The sequence below is a fragment of the Polyodon spathula genome, chromosome 19 (assembly GCF_017654505.1).
Source record: "Polyodon spathula isolate WHYD16114869_AA chromosome 19, ASM1765450v1, whole genome shotgun sequence".
Taxonomy (NCBI): Eukaryota; Metazoa; Chordata; class Actinopteri; order Acipenseriformes; family Polyodontidae; genus Polyodon; species Polyodon spathula.
This window is the reverse complement of record NC_054552.1, coordinates 14,419,784-14,444,579: the sequence shown is the minus strand read 5'-3', so window position 1 is coordinate 14,444,579 and position 24,796 is coordinate 14,419,784. Positions and strand designations below refer to the sequence as shown.

At 37.1% G+C, this 24,796-nt stretch overlaps 1 protein-coding gene across 3 annotated transcripts in view; it reads right to left on the bottom strand.

Moving 5' to 3' along the window:
• LOC121294858 (leucine-rich repeat-containing protein 4C) overlaps nt 1–24,796 on the bottom strand; it is a 628,604-nt gene that overhangs the window by 86,964 nt on the left and 516,844 nt on the right. The window contains exon 1 of one of the 3 annotated variants that reach the window (XM_041219002.1): nt 6,111–7,001. The exons of the other annotated variants lie outside the window; for them this stretch is intronic. The gene's annotated coding sequence lies outside the window, so the exon portion shown is untranslated. Of the gene's footprint in view, nt 1–6,110; nt 7,002–24,796 lie in introns of those variants that run through there. 3 annotated transcript variants of the gene reach the window in all.

Below are 24,796 nucleotides of genomic sequence, written 5' to 3'. Positions count from 1 at the left end.
TGCCTCCCCAGATTGCTTTCTGTTTTCAAATGCAAAAGACCAAGACAGGGACATGTTTTGCCATTTCTCTCCCATGCAAGACAACAGCTAAGTATCCTTGAACAAATAATATCAAAAATATCAATATCAAAAACATACAACATAATTAAAAAAGCAAGTGCAGTACTGTTAGTTGCTACCAAAGCAGAAAAACTAGAAGGGCCATTTGTTCTCTATAGACGATAAAATATCCATTGAAGAACATATATCAAGTTGAAGTCCTACCTATTTTCACAATGTACCTGTTGAACTTTGCTACTGCAGCTAAATGGATGTATTGTTACGATTTATGTTGATGATGTTTTTGTCACTATCAAATGTTGCAGTAACATATCATAGGGGGCTAGCCGGGGCTAAAATTGTTAAATACAAATAATTCATATTTCACTCATAACACAAATAATTTCTGGTAGACAAAACTTCAAATAAAATATCTTCAAATAAAATCTAGCAATAAAACACTATCTATTCTTTCTGAACAAAAAAAAACAACAGTCTCAATATCACTATATACCCAAGAAATGACTTCAGTATTATGTGTTTGAAATGTGATGATTATTACTGTGCTACCACCCCCTTGTGTGCAGCACTAAGTACTTAAAGAAATGTCAGTGTGAGAATGGCATCCCTCCCAATGTGTACATGGGAAAGATGAGTTGGATCATTAATACACATCCAATTAAACACTGGCCTAAATCAAATTCGAGGAAATCAAATGATTTTACAATGTTCATTAGAAATCATTTGTAGGAGACTCGGTTTATGTGTGTACTGTATATTCTTTTTCCTGATACAAACCTAGAAATACACAACTGAAATAAGTTGTGAATTGGTTTTAGTGTGGGAGTTTTATATGGTCTGTAATTATAAAATTGATCTAAATTCCATCATGTTCACAAAACCTAAACTTGCCGAAAGGATGTTATATTAATGTCTGTTTTGGGTGTAGTTTGATATTAATGAAACTGTTCTAGAAAAGTTGAATGTAAGCCTTGTAATCTGATGCTTTTTCCCCAAAGATATATCAAGTGGGGTGGAAATCACTTGTATGACTGATAAATGTGATTGGGAGTGGGATAATAACCATAGGAGCTAGCCCTGCCCCCATTGACTCTCATTGCAGTCTGGCCAGGATATGTCAGTGTGAGCTAACCCTGCCCCCACTGACTCCCATTGTAGTCTGGCCAGGACATGTCAATGTGATAAGAAGCAGTGGGTGACAGGAAGCAAGTTTATTTTATTATTTAGACCCACTTTAAAGACTTCAGGACATTCTCTGAAAAATATGTCCACGGTGTGTTAATTGCGACATGGCACTTAAAAGACATTACCAAATACTACAGATGCAGGTCCGAAACAAGATCCTCCTCTGTACCAGCACGGATCATGTATTATTGCATTGTTCATGAGTGGGACTATCGTCTGTTTGGCAGGGGTTTGTGTGCTCAGTGCTTTCAGCGAATGCTCAAAGTTAGATTTGCTGTATACATTTATCTTGACATGTATGCTGTTTGGTCGACTGCCAGGACATAGCCGTGAGTGTTGTTCCTGTTGTAACTCCAACACAGCCCGTTCAGAGCAGAGGAAAAAAGATCTCGAAATGCTGCTTCTATTGTTACCATGCAATCTTTGCAAGCTATTTGCTGCTAGGTATGTGTCATCTGTAAATTCACGGATCGCATAACAGGAATGGGCAAAATAGTCAAACAAACTATTTAAAACAGAAAACTGATACTAGTGGTCCACAAATCTATTTAAAATATAATTAGAAAACTGGTTGCCAGAAATGTATTTTAAATAGGAAACAATAAATACGGATTAGAAATAGAATTATTTTCAAAACAGTTGACACCATGTACTGGTTTGGGTATATACACATTTATATTTTTATTTTACCATATGATCGACCTGAAAATGTGAGTAGTGTCTCATTTATTAACCCAGGTACAGCAGAACACAAGTAAATAAATATATTTATAAAATAGTTAATAATTCTATTTAAAATAAAAATAGAAAATGCTATTTTTATTTTAAAACTGCTATTTTGTAAATAGTAAAATATTTTCATACCCAACCCTGTTGCATAACAAAGTTTTGCATCACTATAAAGCTGTGCTTTACAGAACAAAATACATGTGAAAATATGAGAAATGTTAATGAAACTGATGATTTATCAAATGACTAGTTTTTAAATAGTATTCAACTGCTTACTTTAACATTAACAGTTCAGTTTTTTCTTCATAATAAATTGTGCAAATAACACTTAGACTAAAGCCCTTCACAAACTAAGCCCATCATGTCAACTTACCTTATTTTCTTTCAAACTAGATCTGCTGTATTTTCTGTGATTAACTGACACTATAAAAGCTTACAACATTCATGTCTGACATCAGGAGCAACAATACATTATCAAGATTTCAGTTTTGCTCAATTTTCACAGCAACTTGAATCATTTACTTTGCAATTCTAGTGGCAAATATGTGAAAGATCTGTATCTTTTTCAGTGGGAGAATATGTGAAAGATCTGTGTCTTTTGCATAAATTACCCTTTTCTGTGTGTTATATATATATATATATTATATATATATATATATATATATATATATATATATATATTTTTTTTTTTTTTTTTTTTTTTTAAATGAAATGTAAAGGAGACTTTCGTTTACACAAAAATATACATTTCGTTGTAGAAAGCTCGTCTAAGAGCATTTAAGTTTCAATGTTTCGCGTCTATACGCGGTAAAGTATCGACACAAATGCTCCCACTTAGCCATTTGCATACGTGTTTAATTTAACAAGACCTGGTTCAGTCTGCGTTCTGGATTTCTACATATATTGAGCAATGACTCTTCTTTCAACATGACAGCTTGCTGCATTTAAATCAGTTGTTTATCTCTGCTTTGGGTAACATTAAAATACACTTTTTTTCAATTTGAATATTACATTTACTATGTAATGTTTTGTATTATACATAGAATTGTGCTGAATATAATCTCCTTAATTTGTTTGGTGGCAGAGTGAACACAATGTAGTGAGAGAGGCCACTACTGGGATACTTTAGAAGAAACACAGCGAATGATTGATTCCACACTGGTTCAAGATGGGCAGTATGTCCTGATGCAAAAACCAATGATAGAGATGTACTCTACTCTGCAGCCGCAGCTGTGATTCACCACTTGTGGTTTAACTCATAACACCGATACACTAAAAAAAAAACTTTCAGCTCTGTGCACATTTCCAGGTCAGCAACCACACGCTTATACACAAAACGCATAATGACTACGGTTGTGTTTGACAAGAGTTTAAACACATTACTATATCACAAATAACTTTATATGTGACATATCAATTAACAGCTGAACAGCATGTTTTGCACATTCCTGTGATACTGCAATACAGCATATACATTGTTTTTAGCTTTTATTGAATACAAATATCCACCTGCTTTTTAAGACTTATTTAAAAATGTACTCTGGCCAACCAGTGGGTGGGTCACCTTTTGCCAGTGTTATATATATATATATATATATATATATATATATATATATATATATATATATATATATATATATATATATATATATATATATTATGTGTGTGTTTTGTAATTTAAATACACTGAAATTACCCAGTAAGTTTACTTTGTATTCAAATATAGCAGTCATAACAAAATAATATTTGATGGGAAAATGAATGAACAGCAAAAATGTTCTGCTTCATCAGTGTGTCACTTGTGGTATTATGGCCCTGTCCCACACACCCACACATAGAAAAATACAGTTTCAAATAATAACTATCTGTGCTCTGACTCTTATCCTCCAAAAGAGTATACGGGCAAACCATTTCAAATGCTTTTAAATACATCTTATTTTGTCACTTGATTCTGTTTTGTGATTGCACTGTATCCATCAAATATGCCTTGTGTTTGTTATCTGTACCTGTACAGAATGTGAGCGGGTATATTGTATGTTTTACAGCTTGCTGCCTGTCTTCCTACCAGACATACTGTAAACTCCTTATGCTTTCATAGCTCAGAAGTAAACGTCTGCGTATTAGGCCTGTGCCAATATTTAAAACAAAGGTAAAATGAAAAAAAAAAAACAATGTAGGAATTAAACAAAGATGAATAAGTTGTGGATGCAAAAAACAAACAAACAACAGTTTGTTTGTTTGTTTTTTTGGTGGGGGGTGGGGGGTGGGGGGGGGGGGGGTCGAGACGAGTGCAGAGACGTACAAGTTATTATATTATTATTATATATTATTATTATTAATTATTATATTATTATATATAATAATAATAATAACAAAAGCGTTGGTATGCATTTTCAGTTTACACAAGTAATATTATATACCTACACGTGCGACAGAGTCGTGACATAGTGTATGGTGAAATCTATTAATATTAACATTATTGAGGTAGATTCGTTAATGGCGAGATGGAAGTACTCAACCATTCTATTATAAATTACTAAACAGAAGGGTATATATTATCGGTGTGCTTTTCTATTCATCTTTACACTACTGAATTTACAATGGGAGAAACGTGACAGATGATCAGTGTTTGTATCGGAGGGGCAAAAAACCCTGGAACCTTAATGGTGATGATGAAGATCCCAATACTGTAAAACGCGTTCAATATCAGCACCTTAGTCCCGTGGCCAGTTCCGCTTGCTGAAGCACACGTTGGTTATGAATGTCTATCATGTAGTGACCCCCTCCCCCCAACACCACCATTAGTAATATAATACAATACAAAAAATGTATTTATTTATTTATGTATTAATATTGTAAAATGCCAAGGCCCTTGTGTGACCCACAAGCTGTTAACTGTCTGTCACTCCTTTCTGTTGATTCCACAGTGTGTTTTTGAACATTTTAATCCCCGGTTCGGTGCCAGGGCGTCTGTGCTAGCACCACTGGTATAGAACGCCAGGGATATTGCTAGAGGTTCTGAAGACAACCAACTACTGTACAGAGCTAATGCAAAATTGTGCAAACCGCGACGAACCTTTAGAACTAAAGTACAGGATTCAATAATCTGATGTACGTTTATATACTGGGGGTTTCTTGCATTAGAAGGACAGTATAGAATCACACTACTGCGATTAAATTAACAACATGTAAAAGTGCTGTTGTGCTTGGACAGCTGCCTCTGCTGTAATACATCTTGCTGACTTTTTTTTTCTTCTTCTTACAGAAGCACGCCAGGTAGAACATCGATTTTACTGCATAACGTTGGGCCCAAGTATTTAAACGACGTGTGTTAGAATTTGAAATGTACGTTAGTTAGTCAGGAGTGTCCCTTATGTTACCAAAATTCAACCAGACATTTACCCATTTGAGACATTTTACAACTGCCACACCGAGGAAGCAGAGCATAGCGAGTTTACTTCTCCAGACCAACCAAGGCATAAACATAATTACAAATCCAGTTAGGTATATTATAGTAAATGGCAAAAGCACCCCACACTAGTTTAAACAATTAAATGAGGTTTATGCTGGGAAGCGCTGGAATTTTCCAAATAGGCGAGCAGGTCCGGCCACCAACCAAAAAAAGAATTTAAAAAAAATTGGACCGATGAAATACAACCGCCCGCCGCCCACAATTTGTAATTTGTTCAAAAGATCCATGCGGCACTGAAAACTACACACATACTTACTGATATATTATACGTACTGATATTATATACGTACTCGTATATTGCGTATTAACTCGACAAGTTCTTGTTGTAAAGCCCGTTCATTATTAACCTATTTAATGCAGCATAGGAGAAAACTGCAGTTGTATCTCACTTTTCTAAAAACATAGACTATAAAGTTTTACGTAGATCCTCTTTTGACGTCAACATAGCAGGTGAAAAGATTTTTGATCTGATATTTGTTTTACTATAATATATATATATATAATATATATATATTATAATATCTATATGATATATATATATATATATATAATATATTTAGGTGCGACTAAATGTACTGGACGATTATAATTTAATACCGTACTCGGGCATTAACTTAATAAAGAGGTACATTGATGGATGAATTAATTAAATACATCAACTCACCTTCTTCCCCTTGTAGATTCCACAACGAGTCATGAACAGAAATCCGTGGTGTCCACTTCACAACACCCCTGACAATTGCAACGAAAATCCACCTGCAATTTTCGAATCAATTTCACCAGATCCAAACAAGCATCTGCCACATACACTCTGTCCTACCCAGATGAGCGCAACCCACACAAGTTTTTATACTATGTTTATTTTGGTTTGTGTTGTTTTTATTTCCCTTTGAGCACAAATGTACAATAAACCTATATTTTTTTTTAAGCTGGTCACCCCGCTGCTCCTTCTTTATTCGGTTTTCAGTCTGGTTTGTTTCCAGCAATATGTGTATGCTTTAGTTTGGAAACATCCTTGAAAATAATTTGTTTTAGGTTTCTACCATATTTCACACCAACCAAATCCAATGTTTAGTATTTTTTTCCAATGCCATTTATAGTCCAATGCTGAATGTCTGATGCCCCCCCCCCCCCCAAAAAAAAATATATTGGTAAGGTTTGCTTTCTTAAGAAGTAACTTTGTAGACTCCTACCCAGAGGAATCTGATTAAATTTCCAATCACAACCCAGTGCGGAACAGAATGTCCTTCTTTTACCTTTTACTGTACCCAATATGTTTATATTCTTTGGAAGAAAAGGCAGCAGAAAATGCAAGCGTCATACAAATCTGTGACAGTGTTTTCCGTCTTCATTTTATGCCTCGCTTAAAAATCCGAGCGCCTCTCACAGAAATCGAATTCCATGTTTTTATTAGTAATGTTCCCGTTTAAACAGTAGCGATTTTCAGATCTTCCCCTCAACAGCACCTTTCCAAATCATAAAAGCATATTGTACAATTTAATTACAGGTCATAGTTTTACTTCCATGTATTCTATCTTCTCAAACCACCAGAAGGAAAGACCGACTTTGGTTATTCTTGGGGGGTCCGACAGGGCCCCCCCCCCCCCCCCCCCCCCCCCCCCCCCAAAAAAAAAAAAAAAAAAAATAAAAAAATAAAATCTTAGGCCCTTTTCTTCTGAAAATAATGTTCAGCATTTCGGTCGCATTGTGAGACCCCGAACAAGCAAAATCAAAAAGCAGAGCAATGTCACAAGTTGATTCCCGACTGTGACTTGTTCCGTGTTTGTGTTTCTTCAAGGAAAACTCAGCTGTGTATATATTCCTTAAGATATCTCTTCAAAACTAGAAAATAGCTGAGCACCCGTTCCATTTATTTAGCTAAAGCATAGCTATGCATTTAAAACACCAGCGCTCGTCTCATTTACTGCAGACACCCTCAGCTGCTCTCTCTAAAAGCACGCCGGTTTATAATCCACTGTGTGCAGGCTGCTGCTGCTGCTACTGCTTCTGCTGCTGTCAATACGTGCAAGCTGCAGTTTTGCAGGAATGCTCCCTCTCCAGCATCGCTGTGTTCCTAAATGTGTTGTCCCCGTTCTCTGCCATTGCACCCTTTCTTACTGGCTTCTTGTGCTGGGTAAAATACAATTACCAAATTACCTCCCATCATCTTGCCACTGATTGGTCAATTGCATTAACACTTGATGCCATGAAGAGAAAAGAAGAGGAGATACAGCACTGCAAGTATGCCTAACTCAGAAGCGCCTAACGGCAACTGTGATGCGCGTGTGCCATCTACTGACCGCTTTGTGACTCACGGTGTCAATATTACTTGTACTATTATTAGCTGATTGTGAAGCAGTCACAAGACCGTTCTGTGCAGCATCAATGCAGAGACATGTCATAATATAAGTGATAGAAATCATTGCATCACTCCCTCATGTTTGACAAATAATTAGAATCAGCCTTCTTTATTAACAGCAGCAATGCCAATTCCATTCTACTGACACATACTGTAATTCCAAAGACAAGTGATGCTATACAGTACTGCATAATGCTTTTAAAAACATTATATTTAAAAGGTGCAGAAGGATAACATCTTTCCTTATGACACTAGTCACCAAAAACTAAAGAGGTTTTGACTGTCCAGTTTATGTACATTCCCTAAGTTACTCTCAAAACAAAAACAAATATCAAAAGTGATTTTGTTTTTTTTCTCTTTCTACATTGTAAAACAAAACACATGAAACAACCTTAATAACATCCTTAATAAATAAGAATATGTACTTGTAGAAATCTATTTCTTGTAACTTTTCTCTCATCCACAAAAGCAAAACTTTTGCTACAAATGATTGTTTCTATAATTATTTGTTTTCAAGAAATTTCTAGAAATTATAAATTTCCATTGGGGTATGTAAACGTTTGACTACTGTGTGTGTGTGTGTGTGTGTGTGTGTGTGTGTGTGTGTGTGTGTGTGTGTGTGTGTGTGTGTGTGTGTGTATACAAACATACATGCACATAAATACATATCCATATATATGACAGACAGTGTGGTCCAGTGGTTAAAGTCCAGGACTTTTAACCAGAAGGTTACTGGTTCAGATCCCACCTGTGCCACTGACTGACTCACTGTGTGACCCTGAGCAAGTCATTTATCCTCTTTGTTTGGTGAGGAACGTTCAGATGTAGCACGTCTACAGTACGATGTCAGTTACATTACAGTGTCAAGTGTCAGATAGAGACATTTCGTAAAACACTACCAAAGATGATACTTTCCGTAATATATATAACATATATATATATATATATATATATATATATATATATATATATATATATATATATATATATATATATATATATATATGTGTGTGTGTGTGTGTGTGTGAAACACCTTATATATATATATATATATATATATATATATATATATATATATATATATATATATATATATACACACACACACACAAGTGGATCTCAAAAGTAATTCACCCCCTTGGACTTTTCCACATTTTACTGTGTTACAATATGGAATCAAAATGGTTTTAATTAGGAGTTTTGCCACTGATCAACACAAAAAAGTCCATAATATCAAAGTGAAAAATAAAATCTACAAATTGTTCGAAATTTATTACAAAAAGAAAACAGAAAATAATTGATTGCATAAGTATTCACCCCCTTTGCTATGACACACCTAAATAAGCTCTGGTGCAACCAATTGTCTTTAGAAGTCACATAATTAGTTGAATGGAGTGTATCTGTGTGCAATTAAGGTGTTTCACATGATTTCAGGTTAAATACACCTGTCTCTGGGAGGTCCCACAGTTGGTTAGTACATTTCCTAACAAAAACTACATCATGAAGACGAAGGAACATTCAAAGAAAATCCAGAATAAGGTTCTTCAAAAGCACCAATCAGGGGTAGGATATAAGAACACTTCCAAGGCACTGAATATCCCCCGGAGCACAGTAAAGTCCTTTATTGAGAAATGGAGAGAATATGGCACAACTGTGAATTTGTCTAGAGCAGGCCATCCTCAAAAACGGAGTATCCGGGTGAGAAGGGCACTATTCAGGGAGACCACCAAGAGGCATATGGCAACTCTAAAGTAGTTACAGTCTTCCACGCCTGAGAACACCATCCCTACCATGAAGCATGAGGGTGGCAGCATCATGCCATGGGGATGCTTCGCTGCATCAGGGCCCTGAAAGCTCGTGAAGATAGAGGGCAAAATGGATGCAGCAAAGTACAGAGAAATCCTAGAGCAAAACCTGCTGAAGTCTGCAAGAGACCTGGGACTTTGGAGAAGATTCACCTTCCAGCAGGATAATGACCCCAAACATACAGCCAAAGCCACATTGGAGTGGCTTAAAAATAAAAAAAGGTCAATATCCTGGAGTGTCCCAGTCAAAGCCCGGACCTCAATCCAATTGAGAATATGTGGAAAGAGTTGAAAATTGCTGTTCACCAAAGGTCCCCATCTAACTTGACGGAGCTTGAGCAATTTTGCAAAGAAGAATGGGCAGAAATTGCAGTGACCAGATGTGCAAAGCTGATAGACACTTATCCAAATAAACTCATGGCTGTAATTGCTTCCAAAGGTGCCTCTACCAAATATTGACTCAAGGGGGTGAATACTTATGCAATCAATTATTTTCTGTTTTATATTTGTAATTAATTTAGAACAATTTGTAGATTTGTAGATTTATTTTTCACTTTGACATTATGGACTTTTTTGTGTTGATCAGTGGCAAAAACTCCTAATCCATTTTGATTCCATGTTGTAACACAATAAAATGTCGAAAAGTCCAAGGGTGGTGAATACTTTTGAGAGCCACTGTATATAGTAGCATTTTAGTGAAGACGGAAGTACACGAAACAGCTCTACAGCTCAAAACAGCAGGCTATTTATCCAGCAGCAGGTTATCATACAGACCTGCTGCCTCTTTTATAACACACAATCCCTTAATATTGTAACAATATGAATTACCTTTAGCCAATCAGTGGCCGTGATCAGTCCCACTCCCTCTGACTCCTGCCAGGTGCAATGATTAATCTCAGGTGACCCTTTCCCACGCTTGGTAGGAGTCAACACTAGTGCAAGGTTGCACCAATATTCCAGTATAGGGGAACAGTGTCTACAGCAGGTTAAGCGCCCCTGGAAGCACAACTGCAGACCAGTGCAAGAACAGTTCAAGCATAGACGCACACACAAAGTCCCAGTGTCAGCTCTTTGTTACACAATGACCATCCCCACCTTTATTCCTTCTCATCCCTAAAAAGGGCCACAAAGTCCCGGAGGTGGCAAGGCCTGTGTCGTCATGGCTGATATGAGGAGGTAGCAGCTGGGGAGTCCACTGTTATGGTGCTACCAGGGTTGGCCCCGGCACGCTGCTGGCTGAAGGATCCGGTCCACGATGTTAAAGTTCCGGGCAATGGCAAGGCTGGGTCCCAAGCCCCATTCGCCAAGTTATCAGTGTGGGGCGAGCCGGTCCCTATGTATTAATACCTTGGAGTCCCTGGGTGGAAGCTGGACCCAATAGAGCACTTCCCCAACTCTTTCCAGGACCAAGCAGGGCCCTATACAGGCGATGTCTAGCTTGGGACAGCAGATGGGGGCTGTAAACCCACACTGGCTCCCCGGCACAAAAGTGCCACCCCCGCACCCAAGTCTCACAATACCGCGTTTTGTGGAGTTGACGCTGGCCACAAGCAAAGTAATGTGCATTGTCTAGCCAGTCCTGCAAACGCATAGTGTAATTCCAGGCCAGGTGTGTCTTCAGCAATGTCTAGCCAGCGACCAAACAGTAGCTCAGCCGAGGTCTGGAGTTCCCAGCCAAGCATTAGTAGCGCCGGGCTGCAGCTCGTGGACTCCTGGATGCAGTGCAGCAAGCCAGCAAGATCAGCGACAGCTGAATGTCCCAGTCCCTCTTCAGTTTCACATGAAGGTGATTTCCAGTTGAAGTGGCACTTGTCTGGGTGAAGTTTCAACCCAGCCGCTGTAGCACCTCATGCAGGGAGTGCATACCCTCCTTGAAAGTTGGCCTGTGCACCAGCAGATCATCTAGGTATGCTGGTATGCCAGGCAGCGTTGCGGAAGGACTCCGTTCAGTGCCTTCTTCATTAGCTGTTCAAAGGTGGCAGGCGCATTGCAAAGTCCGAACAGCATGATTTTAAACTGCTGCAGGGATGAGGTCCACTTGCCAGTCACCACTGTTTAAGTCCAGTAAGCTGAACCATGAGGAGCCAGCCACGAAGTCCAGGGACTCATCAATGAACAGAGCAAGGGCTAGGAATCTTTGCGGCTACCATCATTCAGCGCTGGTAATCCATACAGAACTGCCAATCTCCATCTTTCTTTGGAATCAGGACTACAGGCGCAGTCCATGGGCTGTCTGACATCCCAATGAAACCCACCTCCAGCATCTCACTCAGGACTTTCTCCGCTGCTTGCTGTCAGGCCAGGGGTAGTTGACGGGGCCACAGCTTTCCATGTTTAGCCATGCTTAATAATATGCAGTACCATGCCTCTCTTGGTTTTACCATGCTTATCTGTGCTTTACCATGATTTCACTATGTTTTAATACAGTGTGCTAGGGGAAGTTAACTAATAAACAACCAGTGTGTTTTACATCTAGAAAAACTGCAGAAGAAAATATGCAGGCTGAACACAATGGTTGTAAGTATATTATACTGTAAGTGAAATATTGGAGGTTTGTGAACTATTTAATAAACAGCATACACAAAACCATACAAAAAGGTGATCTTTGACTGCTGTGTAATGTTGCAGATTGGATTGCAGACTGCACATGGCACAACCAGTTTGATCTTGGTACAAGATCAGATTGGTTTATTGGCTCAGATGGAAATGTAGCTTTAGATACAGCACAGGGCCGATGCTATATGAGGAACAGCCTCAGCTTCCTGGGATAAATAACACCTATGGAGTTGGATCCCTGCTTCACAAATCAAGAGTAAGTAGCTTCAAATTATATTCACTTAGTGTTTTGTTCCCCCCTGTCCCCTTATGTTTTTATGATGTTTGGATACAACATAGCAGAATGATGTAGTACATAGTGATAAAAGATATATCTTATAGCAGAATTAATATAAAATGTTTTAAGTAAGCACGACAGGGTGTGGGATATACTCTAATATCCATATGCCCCAAGTATCCCACACTCTGAAGTGCCTTATTGTGCTTATAAAATGGATCAACCAACATTATAACCCCCCCCCCCCCCCCCCACACACACACACACACACACAAAAATAAAAATGTAAAAACATGTTTTAACAAAAAAAGTAATTTTGATTAAATATCCTTCCACCTCTTCCTGAACTTACAAAAAATAGTCCCTTAAAATATAAAAAAATAAAACCAAAAATGCATTAATTAAAAAATTATTTCAGATGTAGAATTGAACATTGCTATTGAAAGTGCAGTTTTGATTCGTTACACTTCTTGTAATTCTTGGCTTATTCATTACATTTTAAAATAAAATATTACTGCCAATTTTCACCATAACACAGCACAAATAAGACTCCCTTTAAATCGTACAGACCCCCCTCACAAGACCTGCAATAGTATCAGGGGAGAATGCTTTTTTTTTTTTTTTTTTTTTAATAATCCTTTTTTATCCAGGGTAGTAACAGGAGGTATCCATAACAGATTTGTTCTACAGCTTCACAGTGGCAAGAAAGACGTTATTTGCATGGAATACCTGGTTACTTATCAAACTGTCTGCAATTTACATCTTGGTAACGTGGAGAACTACTGGGCCAGTGTTAAGAAACAATTTTAAACAATGCAGGGCACAGCAGAAGACATGATAACATCGTACCTGAACACATTTAAAAGGTACGGCAGGACCTGTCAAGATGAATTTCCAAATGTTCAGCATCAGATCACACAGCTGCGCAGGGGGTGGGTCCAGTGGCAGCAGGCAGGCAGGCCGAAGAACGGACAGCGGGAGCATCGGCAACAAAACATCTTTTAACCCCAAAGTCTCTTTTAAGAGGGAAATATTTTGTGAGATGCTAAAAGTTTAAAAGATATTTTTTAAACTGTTTATTTTTAAAATGGGATAAGGAAATGCCGTAGCTCAGGGAGAAAGAACAGAGCGATCAGAATGTCGAGTTTACTTTTGCTTTTATTTTTTTTTCACTACTTTAATTAATCATTGTTGTCCAGTTCAGATTAATTTAATATCTCATGTACACTTCGGTTTCCCAAAAGTTCAACATTTACATAAATCTCGTTGGTCGTGTTTATTGCGATAAATTCCAATATGTCTGGTTTTTGTTTTTAAATTCTAGTGTATGGATATCTGCCAGTGATTTGCCCGTTTTTGAAAAAAGTGCCGACCCATGGTGATATGCTGTAATATCAACACCCCCATGTGACCAGTTTTGACCAATCAGGATAGAATATTTAAAATACCCATTTTATAAATAGATGTAAACCACACAAAACAAAACACTTTGTGCACTGGCAGAAAGGCACGTGCTACCAGAAAATTCTTATTTCATGTTCTTGAAGTCTGGGAACATGGCCCTTTATTGGGCATTAAGACTTGATTTTCGTTGCCTGAATCTGCTCTGCTTTCTGCAAGGTTTATGTGTCCACCACAGGCAAATTAATAAGGGTAGACAAAAGGTTTCTGTCTCCTGCATATTTCAAAAAGGTTATGCAGCCTTTATGCCAGTACTGTAAACCTACCTCAGTCAGCAACCAGCTAACTTCTGTACTTGGACACACTTGTGCAAGCAACACATCAACTGTTTGGTCACGTGACAAAAGAGATCATCCAGAAGTATGGTACATCTTTATAAATCTAAAATAAATAAATAAAATATCAACAAGGTGGTACATGATATATCCGTTTTACTATGTTATATTCATTTCATTATATATTACATCTGTTTCAATATTCAATGCTTTGCCTCATAACAAATATTGATATTTTTGTTCCTGAAATGATTTACAATGGTCAAATTAATATTGTAGCTTACCATGGAAAATGAAGGAAGGAGACACACACAATTTGCAGGTACTCGAATCCGTGGTTCATTGGGATGATTATTCCTGACCTGTCAGCCTGGGCCACACCAAAAACAACAAAACAGTTTTGCACATTCAGACAGCAGCTTGTTGTCATCACTGTTCGCGTTGATGTGGGCTTTCATGTCCCCGCCTACCTGGACATCAATTAATCCCAGCTGAGGCAAGCTTACCGCTCCCCTGCTTACACACACACACACACGCACGCACGTATGCACGCACGCACCATACACCAGTCGTGTAACAGTATAAATCCCAGTTCGTTACAATACAGTATAACAGAAACTGCTATTCCACAAGTTTAAAGTTTACACCCACTCATACCATATTCCTTTGAATTTAAGATGCACTTTTTTTAACCATTTTTTGCCTCATAAAAATATCCTGTGTCTTAAATTCAAGTACAGTATAGTGATGCGTGTATTAACACTAGAGCGACGGCGTTTATTGGCATACCTAGAACAACCATGACTGGTCAACACCACGGTTTGAACCATCGCCCCACCCTAACTTTTAGCGGAAGGTCAAAATTTTACCATGAATTTCTGGTTTTTAATAACCATGCGCAAATAATGCCTGAGGGGAAATATTGTGGCTCTTTGCATTGAATCAGTCAGGGTTAGGGTTAGGGTCATCTTCGGTTCAGATAACGAAGCCGTGGAGTTTGGTGGTTTCGGATCAGATGATACAAACTCTGCAGTCTGATTGATTACACTTTCCAGTTTGGATTTTATTAAATTTTTTTAGACACTGCAAGATCATGCAACTCAGGCACATTTTTTGCATTGGATATTTTAATCCTTTTGTGCTTCTTAGGATGTTAATTTATTATTTTGTTTAGTGTTTTGTTTTCACACTGGACACTGCCATTTCTTACTTGCAAAGATTATGTAATCCCTTTCTTTTAGTGGACCGAAAAGTTCACGTTTTATATATTTTTTTTAACGTAGCAACATTTTTATTTTATTTTAGAGTTTTTCACCTACAAATGTGTTCTTTCATGTTTTGCACTAGACACTGTAGCTTTAAAGTTTTTAATGTTTGTGTTGTGAAAATATTTGAAATGACAAAACAGTGGACATACTGCAGAAGCTTTGAATTACATTTCACCAGTTGTTAAATATGTTAACTGCACTACTTCATTCTTATTGTGACTGTGTGCTGTGCTCTATCTTTTGAATTTTAAAGATACCTATTTGTAAACTTAATCTATCTACCTGTTACAAGTACTCTCTGCAAAAATGCTTGTAATTTCACCCCTGCCTGAGTCAACAGACTCCCACACTTTTGCCTTAATGACAACTTTACACCTCCTGGGCTTTGCCTCAGGCAGAATCTGGTACTATAATCGAAATTACATGAACAAATAAAGGTTTGCACAGAATGGGCTTCATTTACAATAGTTTACAAAGTCAAATTTGTGTATATACAGTTATATAACGTACATACAAAACTATACAACTGAAACGATGTAAATAAGTACAATTATTTTTTTAAATAAATGGGTTTAAATTGCTTACATGACAAAGCACAACTGAAGCTATGTGCTTATACACAGCCATACTATAATCGAAATGACATGAATAAATAAACATTTGAACAGAGTGGGCTTCATTTACAATCATGTACGAAGTCTAAGTGTTGCACAAATCACACAGATCCTGTGATTTTCAAAATATGCAGTGCACTTACCGCAGACTGTCTTTACGCAATTGGCACAGCTATCAACAGTAACCCAGGCTTCTGCACCAAATGCTCCACAGGCATATACTAGTGCAATGAAAGCTTCTAACTGCTCCAAGGGAAGATTCACCTTCGCAAACCCAGTCTGCTTCCGAGCCAGATTCGTCAGATTTTCAATGTGGATTGGGGTAACAATTAATTTCTTAGAATAACAATTGACTTATAGTAACCAGATTGCAGACAGACAACCTGGCACCGTGAGCTATCAAGGCTGACTGATGGGCTCTCAGGAGAGAACAGAACAATAGAAATGTCAACAGACTGCTCACTTTAGGAATGCAGATTGATATAATCAAACTTCAATACATGGCTGCAAGTCCAGCCTTTTAAATACAAATAATACCACAACATTTCATTGTTATAATATTTTTTGTATGTATCGGTCAATTTGACCACTCCTGGTCCAAATAGGTATGACAGTATTTTATTTTGCTATTTTTTGCAGTTACTTGATTCTTTCTTTGTCAGGGTAATTAGTACATATATTTAGGAAAAGTCAGGAAAGCACAGCTCCGTATCTTAACCACAATTTAAGTTTAAATTCCAAAAACTGTCAAAACGACCACCTTGGTTGTTCTAGTGTTAAAATCGACAACAAAAGACGTGACTACCCGAGTTCACAAACAGAAACGTGACTGACTGTCGAGAAAAGACAACAAAGACGTCTACCCGAATACAGAAGCAGCAACGTAACTGACTGCTGAGAAAAGACGAACCAAAAACTTCAGCCTGATTTCGAATCATCCATTTTATACAGGCAGCCATTTACAAGAAGTGTCATTAGCTTCCTGAGGAATACCAAGAGAAGCTTTTACAATTTCATAGTTTCTAACAAACTGGACCAGCTTGGACGGATCGGAAATGCTGATCAGACCCCCATATTTTTCAATATACAAAGCAGTACCACAGTTCAAAAATTAGGAGAAAAACAGGTTCTGACTGTTGTGTTTCAATGTGGTAAATGCTGTTGTGGTTGCTGGGTCACATGTTGCCTGATGTCGAAACTTGCTGTTGCTGGATAGAGACACCATCTTAAGTATTATACAGTATGTAGCACAATAAACAAGCTCTGTGGTTAAACTACAGTAACACTGTTTCATGTCAGTTTGTATGATACAACAGCGTAATTGAGGTTTTGTGTTGTTCTCTGCCTCTGTGGCTGAGCCCCTGGCCTGTGCAGTTCAGTGGGTCAGGATGCTGGCTGTCATGTGGTTTGAAGTATTAACAGAATGCAAATATTGGCAGTGGCGGGGTAGAGAGAATTGGAGCTGAGAGCTTTGTTCAGCGGGAAGATTCTGTACACAGCAACCCCCTCAGGTGTTGTTACAGTGTATTAGTACTAACAGACCCAAAGATACTTTATATGGGATTTCTTTTCTTATGTCTATGAAAAAGTATGATTTACAAATTAAATACATTTTTAACTTAAGTGGTATAAGTGGTAATCAAATATTGACCACAGATTGAGTACATTAATACTATCTTGGATTTCTGTTTTCTATGACATGTCTGTCTTTTAAAAAATAAATACATAAAGAAATACTTGTAATAATTACTCTTGTAACTAAGAAATATACATGATAACTTGTAAACAGGATGCTACATATCTGGTCAAAAAGAACTTAAAAAATGCACCTTTTGATGCCCAATGTGTTCCACTCTAGAGTTTTTAAACTCAAGTTAAAGGAGGACCCTGTTTAAGTTTAGATTCATAGTCTTTTGGATAAAACCAAGTAAACTTGCAAAGCTATTCACCATAGCATCCACAAAGTAGACGCACACAGGTACGTTTCTAAAAGGTACATCTACTTCATATAATTAAAAGGAATAATGGAAAAAGAGGCCGTACAATGGAGACTATCAAATGTGTATTGAATATTGTAATAATACATGTAAAAAACAAGTATAGTATGAATACATAAAAATTATTAATTATAAAATGTCCTTACACATATACTGAAGTCATGTGCTCTACCTTCAACTCTAGTACTGTCATTTATAAACAATGTATTAACATCTAATTGCCCAAGGTTATATTTAAAACTAATTCACACACACAAAATCTATTTAAATAAAATAATGTGGTTACTATGGCTACTGGGTTTAGATGTATATTAATTTCCTCGACTGCCTTGTCAAGACAAGGGTTTGCTTGAAACGGCAGGAGGCAATGGAGCAGTTTGAATATAAAAGGGACGCATCTACTGTGTGATCATTGAGCAGAGCAGTCAAGCAATGGGATTCGATCAGGCCAATCTTGAAAAGACCCAATATTGGAGGGGCATGAAGGCCAAACTTCACCCTGTAAGTTAAAATGTTAACAAACATCAACATTACGTTATTAACAGACGCATCCATCCAAGGCGTTGTTCTTGTTAATTTCACAATAAAATAAGGGTGCAATGAATAATTTGCCAAAAGTATTAAATACACAAAAGTGAAAAATATATATATATCTTTCTGTCCACCTGCTCTAATGACTTGGCACCCCATGATTTAGGTGTGAACAGTTTATTCAAGTTGCATTGTACTGTGCAAGAAATCAAGCCCAATTGATATACAAACATAGTATTTCAGTAACACACATGTACCAATAAATGCCCAAACCAGCTTCCTCACAATTAAAAAGGGCTTTATAGTATATATGTAAGATTGACATATTTTATTTTGTATTTTTTTGTTTACTTAACCAGGAGATTTATCCATTGAGACTGAGGCCTCATTGTCTTTTTCCACTGTCAGTTTTTACCTGGCTCATTATTAATGAACACTAATACCTTCTATTCTCATCTCTCTAGTTGGGTATTGTTTCATTCACGTCAGCAGTCAGTATTTCTGGCCATTTAGACAAATACAGCATGAAAACACTCAGCTCCAAACTAAAGGATGTATAAATGATAAATGAAAAATGTGTATAACATATGAGTCAATTTACTGACTAAATACGAAATGGTTTACAGTTGATATACTTTTCAAATAAGTAAGGTTACTGTAAACAATCTACACTGTGGAATACAAGAAGAGATAAGAGAAAGACATGCACAGCAAGAGTACAACATTTTGTAAAATGCAAGACAATGAAAAAGTGATGTACCCTCTTCGGTTATTGCCTAGGCAGAAAATAACCCAGAACTGTCCACAAACAGACTGATTCTCCATTATAAAACACGTTACTTTTTCTAACTAATTTATTCAGTTACTAGGAAATTGTACACAAGAAAAACCAACCCAACAAACATTATTCAATCACAAAAAATAACGAAAAATAAGCACAGAAAAATACAATTAATAAAACCCAAAAAACAGAAGCCCTACCTATACTATGAAACAAACTGTTTTATAATGTATTAATGCATGTCCTTGTTATATTTATCTGTATGGCTTTATATTGAAGTTTAAACATGTTCACTGAGTTTAAGAATTTAATTTTAAAATATAACGTAATTAATTTACAGTGTCAGTGTGATACCTCGAAAAAAATACACAGAGCCATTAAAGAACCTTGTAGAACACATACATGGTTGTACAGTAGTTCAAAGTAACACTGAAGTTAAAATGGATGGCTCTTTTTTAATGCTTACCCCTTGTATTAAAGATTGTACAGTATTTATCAAGATTACTCATGACTTCAAGGTAATGTTGCATTTTACCCTCTGAAAAAAACATTTTACTCTCTCAGTGTTAAAATTAGAGGGTAAATTACTCCCAGACCCAAAATCTTATTTGGAGTGCTGATAACATGATTCATATTTGGTAGCATTTCATTATTACTATTAATTCTATTACTTTTGAAATTCAAGAACCTTGTGGTAAAAACTTAAAGCAGCTAAGCCTTGACTAAAGCAGTGTTTTGAAACTGTTCCCTCTCAGCTGCATCAGGATCCCTGGGGCATTGATAACACTAAGCTTCCCTCATTTAATCCTATTTACACTATCACTGGTTCCCGCCACACTGACACAGCTATGATCATGTAAAACATCCTTAAATATTTCAATTCAAAAGGCAGGAATTTGAGGAGCATACACATGTGTGGCCCATACACACCCTCCGCCTGTCACTCACAAATAATTGTCACCTTTGAATACTTCAAGGACGAGTGAATATCATTCCCCAATACTCTGTTACCAAGAGGAACTGCTATTTCCTCTACATGTGCTCATCCAGTGATAGACTCTATTCTATTCACTTCTTTGTGGGCTTCAAGAAACCTATTTCACTCATTGATTACTGCTGAATGCACATATTTGAAAGTGTAAATGACTTAGATTCTTTCTTTTCCAAGAGGTAGATCAGAAACAACGGTTTATTTTAGGTTATTGGTTTTGTTTGGAGTGCATTGAAACCTGGGTTATATGACAGGTCGTGGATGTCAGACAGACTATTGGATCTTCAGCTGATGAGATAATAATATTGACATCAGCATAGACACAGGCCAGATGTACTTACTGTACCTCACAAATAGATTGCTCTAGTTGAATGGTAAGACATTTGTCTTTGAACCTTGACTTTACCATCCAGCCCTAGCCTTTTTATTCAATTCAATGGGCTTAGATGCAAGGCACCAACAACCACCATCATGTAACACCAGTGTATATAAAATAGCAAGAAAGCTATGTAGACAGATGTTTCAGCTATCATAACACTAATTATGACATTAGCCTACACTACTTCACTTTGGTTTGGTTAAATAATTATCAATTACTATGCAATTTTAATAATAATAAAATTTTATTAATAGTTGCTTTTTTTTTGTTTAAGCCAGTGGATACTTGTATTTGTATTGCATATAAAACAGATTTAAAAAAACTTCTAAATATCTAATGGTTAAAGCTTTATGAATTGGGTCATAAAGCCATTACATTACCATTTTTGGCCGATTCTCTCAGTTCAACATTCCTCTTCTTCTAACTGCTCCTGCCTCCATTAAACCCCATCTGCACAAGCTCATGTGACACAAGTCATCTTATACAAGGACATTTCTGTAGTTTATATCATATTGATATTAGTGACTTATACAATTTTGTGTATAGTAGTTCACTTGCCTTTGAAGGCTTGGTCTCCAGTCTGCATAAAATGAGTTTTACATTAGTCCTTCCATGAAGTTACATTACTTCAAACCACTACTGCCTGAATGATGGGATTTACTTAGTAGAGGATTGGATGAGAATGCAGGTCAGTACTGAGGTTCTCTTTCTCTCTTTCACTTGCAAAGCTGTGAGGGTACTCTCTCATGGTGTGCAGGTCAGTACTAAGGTTCTCTTTCTCTCTTTCACTTGCAAAACTGTGAGGGGACTCTCTCATGGTGTCTGCCTGCTTGCTTTCCTACCTGCCAGTCGGCACAGTACTGTATCCCGTGTCACCCACCCCCCACCCCCCGTTTTCATGAGCATTAAATTCAGAGACTCAGATAAAAATAAATACTAAAATAAATAATTGTGTGTATAATTGAAGTGGAAATGCAATTGTCCTTGGCTCTTGTTATCAGAGCAAGGTAGTAGTTGTTGTGTACTGAGAGGTTCAGACTGTCTGGGGTGTAATGGACCAAATTACATGCTGTAGTTAGGTGCTCATAGCTGCCAAACACAAGTCAACTTTGCTTTACTATGTAACTCCAGGTCCATTATAAACCACTAATGGACCTTAAATTGGCTATTAGATCAATGAAGTATGAAAGTTTGGAGATATATAAAATCTTACTCCAGGGTGTGTATTACTGTTTGATAATTGCATACCCCAGATGGCTGGAGGCACTCGGGTTCGTCTCGTGCCTCATAAGGCACCCCAGAGTGCAAATATTGAACAGGACAGCACACCCTCTAGTCTCTTACTGCTTGAATAATCTACATGCATTGAGCTCAACAAAGACCTTCTTATCGCACAGGATTAGCTGCTTCTGAATGTGTCAAGAAACGGTGATATTATTCCAAATGAAAAAGAAAAGAAATTCCAAAAAGAGAACAAGGTGAAGTTGCCCAAACAAAAGCTCTGTATTTGTTAACAGCAATCCATAATTCAGGGCTAAAGGCTGCTCTTTACATTCGACAGAACTAACAATTCAGGTTCATTTTCACATCCGATGTTTAATCTCCATGGTGTGGATGTTTTCAATTAGTAATGATACGTTTTATCATCCATAACTATTGAACACTCAACAGTGCTAAAAGCATAATCACTAAAATAAGCTTAATAAATTCAATGACAAATATTTTGATGAGAAGTATTGGTCAAAGTGAAGACATTGAAAATGACTTGTACTCTTATACGTTTGTCATTTAATTTTTAGACAAATCCATGTGTTTTCTGGAACAATGAACATAACAACATCCTCATTGCTGTTAATCATCTCTTCAAAAAAATTGAAATGTTTACAAAGTTGCATAATCACTGGTAGAATGAAAACCATTCGCACCTACTGTGACATTTTATCAGAGAGAGCTGTATTTACAATGAGCCCTTAAGTAATTGTAGCTAAAAAAAATAGCTCCATAAATATTCTCCCACCATGCAATCCAATAATTAAACAGGTCTCATATTTTCAGTTTTTAAAGAAACACATTTTAGCAAACATATTTTCATTTTAAAACATGAAATCTGCTCCTACGCTATGTTAAATAAATTTGTTTGCAAGCCAGGCTTTTAGACTGATTTGAATGTCCTGGGTCATTTCGCCTGCAGAGTCACTTCCCTTACTGACTGGCATGCTTCAGCCAGTAACATAATCAATCAGTAACCAAGTGTAACATGCTTTGACCCAGAAGACACTGCTGGGGTGAAATGACCAAGCGAGTAAAGCTGTAACAGACTTCCTGAAAGGCAAGACAAGCAAACTGACAACTTCTTTAATCTAGTGTAGCACCAGATTTCAGGTTTTATAATGAAAATACATGTTTGTCTAATGAATGGATGTGCAAGGCAGAGAAAATGTATCAAACAATGTTATTAGCTACAGTGACTTTAAGAAGATATGATCTGCATTTTCAGAATATTTTAATTTTTGACTTAATAGATTTTAATAGGTTTAACAGATGTTTCTAGGTGTTTGGTGTCTACCTTTCATCCAGTTCAGAGTGTATTTTTTGCAAACTCTTTGCTGTGTCAGACCCTCGCACAAAGCGAGTATACAGTAAGGGCTCTATAAAGCATTGATTTTTCTTTCGTATCTTGACTTTTCATCGGTATTTGTGACCACGTATTTCCAATGTAAATCCTCTACGCAACCCACTTTTTCTCATTTTTCGTATATAAAGCAGAACACTGTTTTAATTCGTACTGTGGAGGGTAATTGCTTCTCATCAACTTAAGACTCCAATGAATTTCATGAATTTTCCTCTCATTTCTCAAATGCCCAAACTCACTGCATTGAAAGAATCCATTCTCAACATTAGGAAGCTTGTTGCTAGGGAGCTGACGTCACTGCCCTGTGACTTTTGCTAGTGTATTCCTTAAAAAAAAAAAAAAAAAAAAAAAAACGCTTCAACAAGTAGATATTTCATTTGCTTTGTATTATTGTGCAATGCATGTGTGTATGATAACAGTATGATATTAATGCTTTGTTTTTAATTGTTGTGTATGTTTTAGTTTGCGATGTGCAGTACAAACTAAAACGTAATTATTAGTGAAATTGTCTAGGTACACCACCAGTCAAAAGTTTTAGAACACCTCTATTTTTCCAGTTTTTATTGAAATTTACGCAGTTTAATGTCTCAATGTACTCTGAAATTAAAGCATAGAACAAATAAACAATTGGAGATAAAAAAAGAAATCATGGAATCGTTTTAACAAAATTTAATCTAAATTTTTTACTCAAAGTAGCCACCTTTTGCAGATATAGCAGCCGAACACACTCGTGGCATTCTTTCTACAATGGAAATCAAATATTGTTCGGAAAGTTCTTCCCAACACTGTTGCAGAAGTTCCCACAAATGTGTTGCACTTGTAGGTTGCTTTGCTTTCACCCTTCTGTCCAGTTCATCCCAAACCAGCTTGATGGGGTTTAAATCTGGAGACTGTGTGGCCATTCCATGATTTGAAGCCTACCATCTTGTTCTTTTCTTCTAAGGTAGTTCTGACATAGCCTGGAGGTATGTTTTGGGTCATTGTCTTGCTGTAGGATGAACCCATGACCAACTAGGTGTATACCAGAGGGTATTGCATGGCTCTGCAAAATGCTGTGGTAGCCGTTTTGGTTCAGGGTGCCACTCACTCTGTGCAAGTCGTCAAATCTGGATCCAGCAAAAGACCCCCAGACCATCAGGCTTCCTCCTCCATGTTTGACAGTTGGTGTCACACACCGAGGAACCATCCTTTCGCCTACTCGATGGCGTACAAAAACCCTGCGTGATGAACCGAAGATTTCAAATTTTGATTCATCGGTCCATAAGACCTTCTTCCAGTCTTCAGTAGTCCACTGGCGGTGCTTCATGGCCCAGGCAAGCCTCTTTTTCTTATTTTGCCATCTTAGCAATGGCTTTCTTACTGCCACTAAACCTGTCAAACCTGCAGCTCGAAGTCTTCTCTTTACAATTGAATCTGAGACTTGC